Below are 14,873 nucleotides of genomic sequence, written 5' to 3' on the forward strand. Positions count from 1 at the left end.
TAATATATCTGCGTCCGGTCCAAGTGAATGGGCAGCAGAGTGGACTTGTGGAGGTAACACGGGGGAGATGTATTTAATTTGGCATGTGCAGCCCTGAGAGGTTCGCCTGTGGCAGGAGGAGGCCCAATATCCAAAACAACATGGCTCTCAACACCTACATCCATCACTGCTACGCTGCGATGGAATGAGGCAGTCTCGCTTTCCCTCACACTCTTTGTGTGTGTGTGTGTGTGTGCAGTTGTGCTGCTTGTGTGTGTGTGTGTGTGTGTGTGTGTGTGTGTGTGTGTGTGTGTGTGTGTGTGTGTGTGTGCGTGTGCGTGTGCGTGTGTGTGTATGTGTGTGTGTGTGTGTGTGTGTGTGTGTGTACTCCATGTACAGCCTATCGCATTGGCCTGAAGCTGAACATGTAGACATGTGGACATGTAGTCCATTCCACAGAGACACATATTCCTCATTAATCATATACCCCAAATGTATAGAGCCAGGGTGGTTAATAGTAGGACAAATTACATGTCTATGAATCTAAAGTAAGAAACTAGACAACAACGGCAACTGTCAATCTAGTCACACTTGCTTTCACAACACTGACAAGGCTTTTCAAAACTTTGAAAACGAGAAAGATACACTGATTAACCTCGGAAACATAATTTGTATTTTTGTTAGTTATTACACGCCTTATACCTTTGGTGAATGTGAGACTTTTGAAGTGAAAGGATAAAGAAATGTGCCCAGATCAGATGGGGGAAACCCAGACTCCAAAATAGAGTGCAGAGGGGGAAGTCTGCTCGGGTGTTGCCACACGTTGCAATAAATCACTCAAAATCTGCAGCACCACTCACAGAGCCTTTTGAAATCAGACCAATATTGTGTGATAAATAATCTTGAAGGTGATGATGAATGGCTCAGTTAGTTAGGGGAACACAGACACAGGACTCATTCTGATTCATTCCCGCTGAAGCCTGTGCTGCTGGTCTACCACGCTGCAGTAACAACATTATGTATTTTTCAGTCCAAGTATGTCTACATCTGTGGTCAAAGATAATGCACTCTCTATATTTGTTTTCATTATCCCTGCCATTCTTGCCTGCGCTTGAAAAACCACAGAACTCCCCCTGAAAGAAAGCAGGGCGTGGGTTGTCCCTATTTTCCACAATACAGAAAGAGCATATACAGTATATTTTCCATCTCAAAATCCGAACTCAGTAATAGACATTGCATGAACCACAGTGAACTTGCACAGCTTTGGTATTATTAAAGAAACCGCGGCTCTATATGGCTGTAATAAATCAGTTGAGTTAAATCCAACAACTAACATGTGTATGCTGGACAGGTAGTTGTAAGTAAGCAGCGTATCAAAACTTCAGCCACCCAGTGAGAAGGGCTGGGTTGAAATTACCTTGAGACCCTGATGAGAAGAGGAGAGGAGAGGGGGAAGGGAGTGCCGAGGAGGCTGCCTAGCATGCGATATGTGAGTAGTGCTCTCTGGTGGTCATGGCCCATCGCACAGAGGGAAGCAATTCAGGTTGTTCACTCAAAACCCACGTCAAAACGAAGTCGAAGCGTCTCGACAAGCCTTTGATGTTCACCCTGATGGGTGAAATTACCCACAGAATCTGTAGCGGGTTAAGAGTACTATCTCTTCTGTCTGCACTATGTGGGCATGTGTTCTTCACAAGTATTCAAGACAATGACAGAGGACTGGATGAAGACTGTTGTATTTGGAAAATAAATTGATTGGGTGTGAGGAATTGGTGCCACGCTCTCTGACTCTTCCTCACAAAAGAACGCACAGGATTTTCAGCCAACACATAGAAAGAAGGTACAATGGCAACATTCAAACAGGATTTAAAATTTAGTGTAAACTTCCATTGCAGAATAACATTTCTTGCATTATATAAAGGCAAATAAATAGATGTTTTAAGCTACTTCAAAGTCAGTCTACTATTGAAAGGACTATTACAATATTCTACTACATTGTATGAAGGGAATGATGGATTATTGAATGACCACAATGGATATCAAACAACAAGTAGGCTAGGCCTACAATACAATAACAATAAACATAATAATAAACAAATAGACAATTATAAAATGAACACATTTTAACATGTCACTATGCTCAGGTGAAAAAGAGTGTGGTTTGTGTTGTGTTCCCAATTGATTCAGGGCTTACTGGGTGGTTCAATTGTTTATTTAGGTCTGTGGAGGTGCTGGGAACCAAGCAGTGGCCACTGCCAATTTTCTGCACACTGAGAAAATACTCATGTGGACAGCTGGAATCCAGAAAGCAGAGTCCAACAGACTCGGGGCCAGCCAACAGACACAAGCCTCTGCTCACATGAAACACATTTCCAGATTGAGTACCTCACGTATGTATGTCCCCTTAGCATGTTGTTGACCCCCTCACCTGATCCCGTTCTCAGTCACCTACAGGATGAGAAAAACACAATGTTGTGCATCACCTCCAAGGCAATGGACCATTATTGGGGACCTGTTGCTCGGACAACCAATTTTGAGGATTGAGAGTGTAGTCTACCTGAGTGTATTGTCCAATGCTGTAATAGTGATGGATATGTCTCTTAAAGCATCCAGGTGTTCTGTGGCAAACCTGGGGTGGACCCAATTACCCAATTGTGCTGCATTCTCATACATTGCCTCCACAGATTTGATTTGATGCTTTCGACCAGCCAAAGTGAAGTGGGGTGGAGGTTATTGCCACATAACGTCATGTTAAAAGAGTAATATGCCTATTATGGCCCAGACATGGCTCTAACGGCTGGGCACTGGGTCATTTGATTCGTGGCCTGGGTCATTTCCCCATCCTCCCCCGTCTCTGTCTCCCATCTTCTTGCTTCCTGTCTCTCCTCCACTGTCCTATCTGAAAAATAATAAAATCCTTTAAAAAAAAAAGAAAAAGAATAAACAAATGCTTTTTTTAATCACTTAACCCAAAATGATTTAATAAAACTATCAAAGATGTCGATGACACGTATGAAACTTTGAAAATACCTGATATTGTCCTGTTTCACATGACATCCTGTTGCAGATAGCAGAGGCCTTCTTCAGATACACGGTATGACTGGACTTGAACGACAAGGAATCTGAACGGTCAGGCAGATTTATTTTGTATTCATGATGATGAATAGATGTTATATGGTTCTGTGCTAAATACTTTGAAGCTGGCCACATTTTGACGTGATAATTTGCTGAACACCAGCCACAGGTTCATCTGAGATGGCGCGCGCTATGGCGCGCAAACCACAAGTTGCTGTTAAAGTGTGACGGACGGGTAGTGATTCGGGTCCATGTAGGTGATTGCCAGCCAAAGGTGAGTCAAAGGTGTATATCGACATTATTTGTCGTCATTTCTTGCAGTATGAGTATACCCAAGACTAGCTCCAAACCACAATAGCTTAGGATAGAAATGCTAATTATGTTAACCATTAGCTGTTAGTACATTTCGAAGAGGGGATGTCTGCGCTTCAGCCTTGGTGGTGCTCACCGTCGAGGACAGCTGTATCAAGACAAGCTGGGCTACTTCACAGTGACTAAACCCAGGGATGACTGAAGAAGGCGCAGGTGCGCCGAAACGTCAGTCATTTTGTGCACCAAAATAATAATAATAAAAAAATCCTCTAAAAAAGTTGCTGAGTGCTCCAGTCATCCCTGGGTCTAGTCACTGTGAAGTAGCCCAGCTTGTCTTGATACTGTTAGTACATTTGTTGCATTAGACAGAACCCATGCTCTTGATACTTTATTACTAGGCCTAGTAGCAGCATACTGTACAGTCTAACCCCGAAAGTTGATCCTGTTAGTGAAGCTAAAATATCCTGTTGAGGAGGGTGGAAGCACAGACTTCTATTATAACTATAGAAGTCAGTGGGTGGAAGCAAACAGGCAAGTGAAATAAGCCATTTTCTTGTTTACTCACATTCCTTATTTCCTCTCTCATGTCTATGGTCTTATCCTCCCATTGGCTATTGTAGCCTGTGTTGTTTAGCAGGTTATGTTATTGTCATCAATAGATGAAAGGCCTAAAGAAACATTTTAAGATATGGGGGGGGGGGGATATGGACACACACACACACATACAACAGCCTCAAACACAAACCCAACATTTTCCCTAAAACTAATGCATTAATCAGAAAAGATCCAACAAGCCACATAACACATTTAATTTACAAATGCTCAATGCTACATGTCAATGTTTAGCTACATGTCAATCAATATTTAAGGAAACTTCTTTGACGTTCCAGGTTGGGCATACCTGTAGGACTACAAAGACCTAGATGCTGCACTAAAGGCCACATTTTCAGGTAAGATGTTACCAGAAAACAAGCAGAATAGAGAATCACAGGAAAATGATCCCCCGTGAACTGTTCACAGTTTCGAGACCCACATACAAACCATACATGTGTCTTTTCTTGGTGTACTCATTCGACACATTCTAAAATATCATCAAGACAGGCTGACACTGCTAGAAATATATGCATTGCACTGTTGCTGCTTTGCAGATTCCTGAATTACACTATACAATATTGGAAAGTAAAGGTATGCATTGCCTATTGGTATACAGTTGTATCTGTAGTAGTTGTAGCAGTATCTAGTTAGCCAAGGCCATCCTCCTGTAAAACTCAGAGGTTTACTCAGCTTATATTCCAGTTTCAGGTTGGAAAACATATAGAGTAGAGTAGTAGAGTAGAGTGGAGTATCATTTATTGATCCCAGGGGGAAATTAAGCAAATATGTGAATTATCAGCAAATATGACATTTTGTAGACACTCACCAATAACTACCGTAGACTTCACAAATAACATTAGCTATGAATGATCAAAAGAGACTTACATACGTGACCAATATCATGATTCCTTCATGTGTACAAGAACTGTAAGCACAATCTATAACGCATTAGATTGAAATTGGTTTGTTTCAAATCGCAGTTTAATTCCTGCAGAAAATATCCTATTCACCTCACCAGTCCTATAGCCTATTTGGCAACTAAGTGGTGCAAACCTTAAAATGCTGTCACTAAGAAAATCACTTAACTCCAGATCGTAGATAGTGTTTGAGTAGATAGTTCTATACTCTATACATTGCATCCTGCATCAAAACTTATCAGTAACGATAGTCACCATAATTCCACTGCGCCAGCCAAATGATCTCCAAATGATTCCTATGGTTCATGGATTGAATTAGGTCACATAATCCACAATATTTCATACATTACTGAGATTTTTAATCAGCAAGCATTTGTGTAAACAATGAAAATATTTTGTTTACTCGCCTTTGTCAGTCATCCGTGTGCCTTGCTTCATGCCAATTTTGACTTGTAGATCCTCACCGATTATTTTTACAATACTATTCACTAACCTGTTTAGAATAATTGCAGCCTTGCATTTCTATTCATGTAAATCAGGAAATAGTTTATTGTAAAGCCATCACAACTATTAAAGGTTAATTATAGTACAAGTGGATCAACTTCCTTCACATTTTTTAAATATTGTCTGCATATCCATATGTAAAAAATAGTAGAGATTTTGTTTTATAGACATGCCTTTGTGAAGAATACAGATGCCGGTTTTACTCAAAAAGAACAATATTATTTCAATGATCTGCTGTGATCAGTTCAAATCAAAACTAGATGTGTTGCATCATGTTGCCACTACAATACAGTTGTGACACTGTTCCAAATTGGCCTTGCGCACATTAAATTCTTGGGACGGGTTCACATGAGCTAATGTGTCAGACTGAAGGCACTCCAGGCATTTGCTTCTTGGCTTTGAGTAGATAGTTTTGGAAAACGAAAAAAACGCTTTCAATGGATTTTCAGAAGCTCTGAAGCATTTGGATACATTTTGGAAAGCATACTTGGAAATAGTAGAGCACAGATAAAGAAGGATTTGAGGACATAAGGTTGCTGTAGGGCACTCTTGTGTTGCGCTGCTGCCCCTGTAAAACACAGCCAGTTGCAGTAGAGTGTTTGGGTGGTGTTGCTGAAGGGGGTGGTGCTGGATAGCAGCAGCACATGCCACCCACCGAGACAGTGGGACGGGAGTGGGGGTGGTGGAGCGCCGCGCTAGCTCTCAGAGGAAACAGTTGTGCTGCAAGGCCTCACACAGAGCCTCTGGGCCACCCAGTTGCCGGCAGATTTGTTTATTTTTATCCTTTGGGGAAAATTGTTCAGTGCGAGCTGTCTGTTTATTAGGCCTTTGATTTTTCACGTGTCAGCTTTTGGTCGCTCGGTGAGTTTGTGTGGCGTCCGGAGGTTGTATACAGAACAAGTTGACGCCAGGGGAGGGGAGGGGAGGGGAGCAGAGGGTTGAAGGCAGGGTTGTTGTCTTGAGACCAGAGAATTGGTTATGAGTAGGGGTGTAAAGAATCAGTTGAACATTAGTGTGACCTAGCTAGACCACACTCAGTCAGTGATGATGACAATAAAAATGGCGATGTAGGGTGGTTGAAGACAAGGTGGTTCAGTCAAACTGATGTTGCAGTATTTCATGGCCAGGAAAACATTGATTAAGTAACAAACAGTTAGAATGCTTGATATACTGTTTAATCCTCAAAAGGAAGGCAATGTGGTTTCTTGAAGTACAGTTGTGGGTTTCACAGCTGATAGTTATTTGGCACTAACAGAAGCATGAGCTAAGAATATTCCCACAGCAAATATCAACAGTCAAATAAGCACATGGATGCAGAAATAATACATTTCCAAATAGCTTTTGTTTAACAAACATACAGCTGTGTTCATGAAGGACCTCAGTGGTGTTGGTTTTAAGGCACAAACACTGTGTGGGACAACAGAAACAGGTCACCAAAATAAACTAAAGATATGAAAGAATTTGAGCTCATGTTTAGACATCTTGGTCCTTAGTTTTAGAGTGAAAACAGCTGGCAGAAACAGTAGTGCATCCACACTCTCTCTCTCTCTCTCTCTCTCTCTCTCTCTCTCTCTCTCTCTCTCTCTCTCTCTCTCTCTCTCTCTCTCTCTCTCTCTCTCTCTCTCTCTCTCTCTCTATGTTAGTGGACAGTGTACAGCCAGATTTAAGATGTGAAGCATACCAATAGAATTGTGGAAGATTGCAATGTCAAGGGATGACAACATTACAGCTGGCTCTGGTGAGTAGGTTTAGTGAATGAGAATGAGTGAAGGGAAGTTTTGAACTTAGTCTACATCGCAGTCAAACACTATCTTTGGCAAGATCAATATAATCAGTCTATTAAAAACAATCATACGAAGAACTTCCAGTAAACCCAGAATGTAAGATCACCTTACATGGATTACATTACCAAATAGGCCTATTTGTTTTTAAGGTGCACCCTTGGTCAAGGGTATGAAGATATTGCTGTAATGTAAAACTATTCATAGTAATTATATATATTTAATAATGTGATTGTTTTTAAAACACGAATGAATAAGTTATGGCTTTAACCTTGAATGGGTTGTGCCAACTTTTTCATGTAGTGCAAGCCGGAAGTATACAGTGCTGTATATACACTGCTGTCAACGACAATGAGTTTTGTGTTTATGATATCCCCTTGCAAGTAATTCACTTGCTGTAATGGAAACTCTGCTATATAATCTGCAGCAAGTTACATAGCAGCTGGAGATATAGCTACACATGACTTAATGCATTTCCTCCATAGACAATGGATTGTGTGCATTTTGCAGCAGAGGCAAGGCAGCAGCAGCATAATTAAAATGTAGCCTAATGTTGTAGAACTATGCAACCATCAGTGTTGTGTATCACTCTGTGTGTGCCTATTTTTAAAAAATCACCACCTTGCAGAACATTTGACTTATGCCTCAAATAATGTTCAGTCTATAAGAATTATGAATCCTTAATCCTGAATAAGAACTTCATGGGCTGTGGTGGCTCCGGTGGTAGGAGAGCCTGTTGGGCAACCAAAACGTTGGAGGTTCGAGCTCTGCTCTGCCTGACAAATTTGTAGTGTATGGGAAGCCCTTTTAGAAAGGTCTATGTGTATGGCATCTGAAGAAGAGAATATTGAAGAGTTCAGATGCAAAAAACCCCTAACTCCATTTCTGAAGACCTGCACTTCTGTTTTTTTTAGAGAATCCCGTTGTTGGTTTGGTTTAGGCCTACATTAATGTACTTGATAATACATATAAATAGTTATATTGCATAAATGCATAAATTACATATATGCAATTTTGATAGCTTTGTATTAAATAAAAATGAATTAAGATTATTTTCTGAAATGTCACTTAGTTGGTTTTGCATCTAAACTCTTCATATACAGTACTTCAACAATTATTGCAGTTCAGCTTTCAGCATATTATATTTCATTGCCATACTTACTACTTAGCCATATTACATTGTGCTGTTAGGCACAAGCCCAAATTTAAGAAAAGCTCAAGGATAGCAGAGTTCGAAGGAAGCTCTTTGTTCACAATATGGTTTCATTTGCTGATGAACTGAGTACGGTAGCTGTATTGTTTTACTGATGGTATTTTCCTGACGCCATGAAGCATGTCTGAACTGATTAATATTTGAAATTATAGCTCAATTCTGTGGTATTGATTTTTATCAGGACATGATTGATGAAATTATAGTTTGGACTCATTTGTGTGAAAGCCCTTGGTATTTTGGGATGCTACTGCTCATTGGACAGTTAAGATGTCTTAACCTGCACAGGCTGATCACGTGATCATACTGGACCTACATGACATTATGCACCTGGGGGAATGGAGGTTGGCAAAGTAGATGGTAGATGCTATACACAGACTGATAGCGACTAATCATATTGTGATAATGTGGCACCTTATTTGTACACCTAGGTAATGGAGGTTGGCAAAGAGCGAACCTGAAGATGCTCTGGGCAAAATGCATTGTTCACTCCAAGTAATCAGTTTGCAGTGTTGTCTGAACATTCATCACAAAGCTCATCGCAAAGCCTTCTTCATGAGCTACTTATGCTGAGACGGGTGTGCTTTTACCTGTTCAGTCACAGGTCGACATTCCACAAGTCAGTAACTGCTTTCCAATTTCTTATGAGTGGCAATGTTACAGTAGACTTTCTTCGGGTTTCAGTAAACGCACACCGTTTGAGGTGCGTACGGCAGACAATTAGACTCAACTTGAAGTGTGTGATGACCATTCTTTTTCAAGTTGAATGTTACAGTAGACAAAATCATGCAAACCATCCAGTAGGCTAAGGGATAACGGCCGACAAGGTGACCAGTTCCACAAAGTTTGTGACGAGGTAGCGGTTTAAAACTCCGGTGACATGCGCAGCAAGGGCCAAGGGCTGGACGACCAAAACATTGTGAGCTAAGTCTGCAGGATTTTGTTTACTTTCTGTCTGCTTTCAACCATAACCTTGGTTACATCCCATGCACCCGTTCGAACACTGAGGTATGCAAAAGCGCTCTATGGTGATCTAAGCATTAATGTTACAAATGTACATCTGGTGTGTATGAAATTGAGCTCTTGGTTGCTATCTAAACTGAAATCCATTACTAAAGACGTGTTTTCAATGTGCAGGAAGAATGTGTATGAATGCACGGGGAAACAAGTTTATCCCCGAGGTTTGAGGGCAACCCAAATTATGTCAAAAAAGAGAAGAGGAAAGTTAAGTTGACAATACTAGTACCCAATAAGTAAAGCGGAAAGCTAACATCTGCCAACAGTAAATCTCAAATAGGGGCAGGGAAGGAGATCCATACAGAAGTTGACAGTGTAGCTAAACTGTTTTTGCACAATCATCAACCAACCACTGTCACCGCACTGAATCCCGCCATCCCTGTGGCCTTGCCAAGCTGGTCAGGTCGAAAGCCAGTGACCACTACATGGTCCAACTCAATATCTAACCTCCTGTCCTTTTGCTTGTGGCCTTGTGCTTCCCTGCTGCTCTACCACCGTAGAGAAAGTAAGGTTTTCCTGCTGTCAGCGTAGGCACAACTTTTGTGGGACTTTTCCCCAATCAGCATCCCGAGTGCAAATGAATAAATGGCCTTTGAATTTCGCTTTTGCGAGATGTTGGATGAAACTTCCATCATTGATGACGTCTTGTCTCACATCACAAAGCCTCAAGCATTTTAAGAGGACGAGAGGTTAGGTATTGAGTTGGACCCTTAGAGTGCACTGGCAACACTCCCCAATAGAGGTCGCTACAGTTTCCAACAATAATTTCCCTAACAGTAGGTAATTTGGAAGGCTTTAGAAATAAGTGACTGTGGAATGAACAGGATTACATTACTCACAAAATTGACCAGAACCATTTGCATCGCATGATATGCCTATGTTGCATTATTGTGTTTGGGCCTAACATATGTGTTTCCTTCTTCATTTTATCAACTCATTTTTTTGTATATGGTGTGTTGGTCTACATATTTGTTGGAAAGCTAATGTTACTGTAAAACACTATACAGCATGTCAGAAATGTGTATCTGAAAACCTTTTTGTGCTTGACGTACTTTTCAAGAATATCTTTTACATTCACAACTTAGCATTTGTCAAATAAGTCAGGGCACTTAGTTATTCTGCTTACTATACTGTACGGATACCTAAAATAGATTGAATTACCTCAAAGCACATGTTTGCCTTTGCTCTCCTGTCAATGGAAAAAACTCAGAACAGACCAGGATATTCTTGAATTTCACTATGTTCAGCTCAGTTGCTAGGGAACACAGTTGTCTTCAAATTAAAATAGTCATATTCGAAGGGGCTTTATTATTCTATATCCACTTTCCAGCCATTAATCTTTTTACTATGTGTTCTTACTATAACATTGGTAAGCCAAGAAATAAATAGTCACATAGCCAATAAATAGTAGCAAGGTTGATCCTCGTTGTTGTCCAAATGCCTGTAATGGCCACTGGGTGGCAGTGGTGGTGAACGCTTAATTATGCTGAGAGACAGTCATACAAAGAGGAAAGGACAAAGATTCATACATTTCATGGCGAGAAACAAGATGTCTTTATCTTATTTCTCTGAAATGGATTTGAATGGTTCAGCATGATCCCAGCATGATGCTGTTATTGAAAATGATTGCCTTGGCAAAATGAGCCAAACACCGTCATAGGTTCCTTTAAGAAACAAACTGCAGAAATGATCCCAGCATAATTTTCCTCTCTGGGCTTCTATGCTCAAGTGAGGTGAAACTCCCCATGCCATCGTCACAGATAGTTCAGGCCAAGGTAGCTGGCTGGAAACACTGTCATATGAAGCATTCCGTTTTCTTCAGCAACTCAAGTGTGTCCATGTGACGACCAACACTAATATTTGGCTGGAAATGAAGACAGTATAAAAATTCAGTGTCAATGAATATCATGGCAGCATGTCAATTACAACAAAGAATGGCTCTGTGAGTGAAATATTCTGTGTAAACAAAATACTGTTGCCAACTTGTATATTCACACCAACAACACATTTATTACGTTTTTTTTTCTTGCCCTTGGAGAATCATATGAATTTGCTATTTCGAGTTACTGCTGTGGCTGATTGATGGTTGGTGAAATTATACTATTTAAACAGCTGCCATGTGGATGGGTCTCTTACAGTACATCCAACTGAACATGTACCGGTATTCAGTTACATTATATGAAGAGAATACACAGATGCAAACAACTGTACCCTGTTCGATGTGATGTTCGATGTTGTATAGAAACCCAACTTAAAATTCAGCAACACGCCAAATTCAAGAGTAGTTTGACAGTATTGTGATGGTCTGTCAGATACTTGTTCTGTCCTCTCCAGTTACTTTTTTGTATAAAGAATTGATAAACTCTAGTCAATGATGATTTGTAGTCAATTGACAATGGCTGTTGTTCCATTTAAAGTTTCTCCAAAATGGTGGAAGATATAGGTACAAAAGGGCTTAGAAGTTAGAGTGCTCAGGAGACTGTGCAAACAATGTGACTTAGTAGGTGCTCATCGTGTGAAGTCTACAGAGGAAAAAGGCAGCAGAGTAGAGGTCAATTGAGATTTGAGAAAAATATAAAAAAAATCCTTTAATATAACATGGCATAACATGACATCTGTTTGAATACACATGGGCCTATGTTTTGCGGCCACATTAGCCTTCTTCAGGGCATGAAGGGAATTTTGAGGAGATATTTCAAATGTAGACCAATGACCATACATTCTGATATAGGCCTACTGTCAGTGCTGTAGACATTTATGTGAGCCTTAGGCTACTCTGATTTTACTGATCGTAAAGAAATTCTGTGTCAGTCTTCATCATGTTTTGTGTTACTGTAAGTGTCAAGATTTTTCCTACATACGGTAGAGTGGGTAGATATAGATTTCAGAGAAGGAATTATGTGTCAGGTATTGCAAAAAGGAGAGTTTCACTTAATGCTGTAGGCCTATAATGTAGCAAATTTCTGATGCCAGGATCATTCCTATATAAATGACCTTATCAGTCCTCATCACAATTATGCAAAATCCTATTATGAACATAAATGGTGTGTAATGGCCCAATTAAAATTTTGCCAGAAGTAGCAGAGGCATTGTAGTGATGTTTAACTAGTGATCTTTTATCAGTCACATGGGAGCTTTAGTAATGTGTCTCTCGTGTGTCCTTTGAGCAGCAATAACAAATAGTAAACTGAATGTTACTCACATACATTAAAACAAAATGAAGTCTGCACTGGTCAGACTTATTGACAATTTGCAGAAAGGTCTATGAGTTCTAATGGAATGCAGTTGGAGTAACCAGCTGTTATGTAAAATGTGTTTAAGCAATACAATAATGTTGTACAATATCATATAAAATGCATAGTTAAACACAATGAATCACCTGCAAGAGCAAGTCTCTTGTAGAAAATCCTTAGTTAATATCTCAAAAGCAAGTTGTTTGTGTCAGAGTCATCGGAGTGTTTAGTCATTGTGTTTGTATGGATAAGACACATTGATTAGTCATGTTGTCACAGGCACACAGACACAGACACACAGACACACAGACACACACACACACACACACACACACACACACACACACACACACACACACACACACACACACACACACACACACACACACACACACACACACACACACACACACACGCATATGAAGTGCACAGCAATAATGAGAACACATCTTTTCAAAAATTAATATTTTGAACAATATAGCAATAACCACAAATGACATCTTCATAATATGCAAAGACTAAGTTTAACACGATATTTGTTGAACATACAACATAACAGTAAGGTCTATAATGTGAATTTTATTACATATTTTGTGCAGGAAAGGAAGGAAAATCTAAGACAAAATATACATTTTAGTGATCAAAGTTCAAGAGAGTCCTTGTGCACAAGCCCTCAGTAATGCAGGTGCAGGTGTGAGTCAGGAGAAGGTGAATCAATGAACAAAATTCAAGAGACACCGCACACTGCTTACTTTTCTTTACTTTATTTCTTGGAGCCGAACAACGCGTTTCGCCCAATGCGTCATCAGGTTCGCTCTATAGAGTTGAATTTTATACATTTTAGTGAATTTAAGGACATAATTTTCTGTCAGACCATTGGCTATTATAACGGTGTTTCGTCGAGTGAATCCCTTCTCATGTCTTGCTGTAAGTAATGACACCTCATGGAAGAGAAAGGACAAAATACCTTAGAAAGAAAAAGTATATTTTACACCATAAATGTTGATACAATCAGAAGACCACCAAAGCTTTACTTATCAGTCAAAACACTGTATCTAAAATGGTCCAAAACTTAAGGACAGATGGATCTGCACCCATTTGACAGAAATGTACAGGTGGGCCACAGACTTCGACACCTTGGCAGGAGGTGTTCACTGCAGCTATCTAAGGAAGTAGGAATCTAAAGTGGGGCGATTATCTCCCATGACAAAATACGCTGCACATGTTGAGGAATGGCATGTGTTGGTGTCGTCCACCAAAGAAGCCTCTCCTACAGCCTAGTCACAAAAAATTAGGGCTACTGAGACTATACTCTGGAGTCAGTATCCCAAGGTCAATCTACAACTGATGCAAAACTTTGTGGTGTGTGGTGTGATAAAGAATCCGAAGGAAATAGCATGGTGCCTACCTATGGTGAAGCACTGTAGAGATTAATCCTTATATGTGGCTGCATGCGTGCTGCTGCTGGTTGAGAGCTGTTTTCATTGATCACGAATGTGTAGATGCATCGCTCTACATCTACAATAGGGAAGGTGTCAGCCACACTCCATGCCCTTCATTGTGTTCTGTTCCAACATTACAATGATCCCAAACACACACCTATGGCCTAATTGTCTGAAGAGGTGAGAGTGGTTGTATGTGGCCAGCATGACACCTGATCTGAACTCTGAACCTGAGTTTTAAAGAGAAAAACTGGGATGTACTCACTTTTGCACCTCCATCAACTCACAAAAATTGACGATTTAAGTTCTATCACTAACTTCTCACTTGCTGTGCACTGTATCCTCTCACAAAGACATGCACAGACTTACTCACACGCACATATACAATGGCACACACATATACGTACACACACCCACCCTACTGTACAATGGCCTGACACAGGGGGACATAGACGAACACAGAGATACAAAGTTGATGTACACAGATATACAGTGCTGACACACTGCTTTTCTGTTAATTGGGCCAAATTAATTACCGTATTCTATTACTGACACCTGTGCCTGTTCAGGTTAAGGCGTGTTTCCATTTTCTACACCACTGGGCCTTTTTTCCTTCTCTGTGTAGTACATTGAGTGCCATGCGATATAGCTGTGTATTGACGTCAGTAATTTTATAATTACTTATATTTTATACATTTATTGTAACAAAAATGGTTATGTCTACTTATGGTTAAACATTTAAAAAAAATTGTAGCGCTATTTCGTGATTCGGCAGTAAGTGAAGGAAAGCCCCACCTGGGAAACTCCCA

At 40.3% G+C, this 14,873-nt stretch overlaps 1 long non-coding RNA gene across 1 annotated transcript; it reads right to left on the reverse strand.

Annotated features, from left to right (window-relative positions):
* Nucleotides 1–1,927: 1,927 nt before the first annotated feature.
* LOC134466356 (uncharacterized) lies at nucleotides 1,928–3,070 on the reverse strand. Its single transcript, XR_010038282.1, has 3 exons — nucleotides 3,010–3,070; nucleotides 2,537–2,878; nucleotides 1,928–2,427 (listed from the first exon to the last, which is right to left on the reverse strand). It is a non-coding gene; the product is annotated as an uncharacterized LOC134466356 (long non-coding RNA).
* Between the last annotated feature and the right edge of the window lie 11,803 nt (nucleotides 3,071–14,873).

Source organism: Engraulis encrasicolus, chromosome 16, assembly GCF_034702125.1.
Source record: "Engraulis encrasicolus isolate BLACKSEA-1 chromosome 16, IST_EnEncr_1.0, whole genome shotgun sequence".
NCBI lineage: Eukaryota > Metazoa > Chordata > Actinopteri > Clupeiformes > Engraulidae > Engraulis > Engraulis encrasicolus.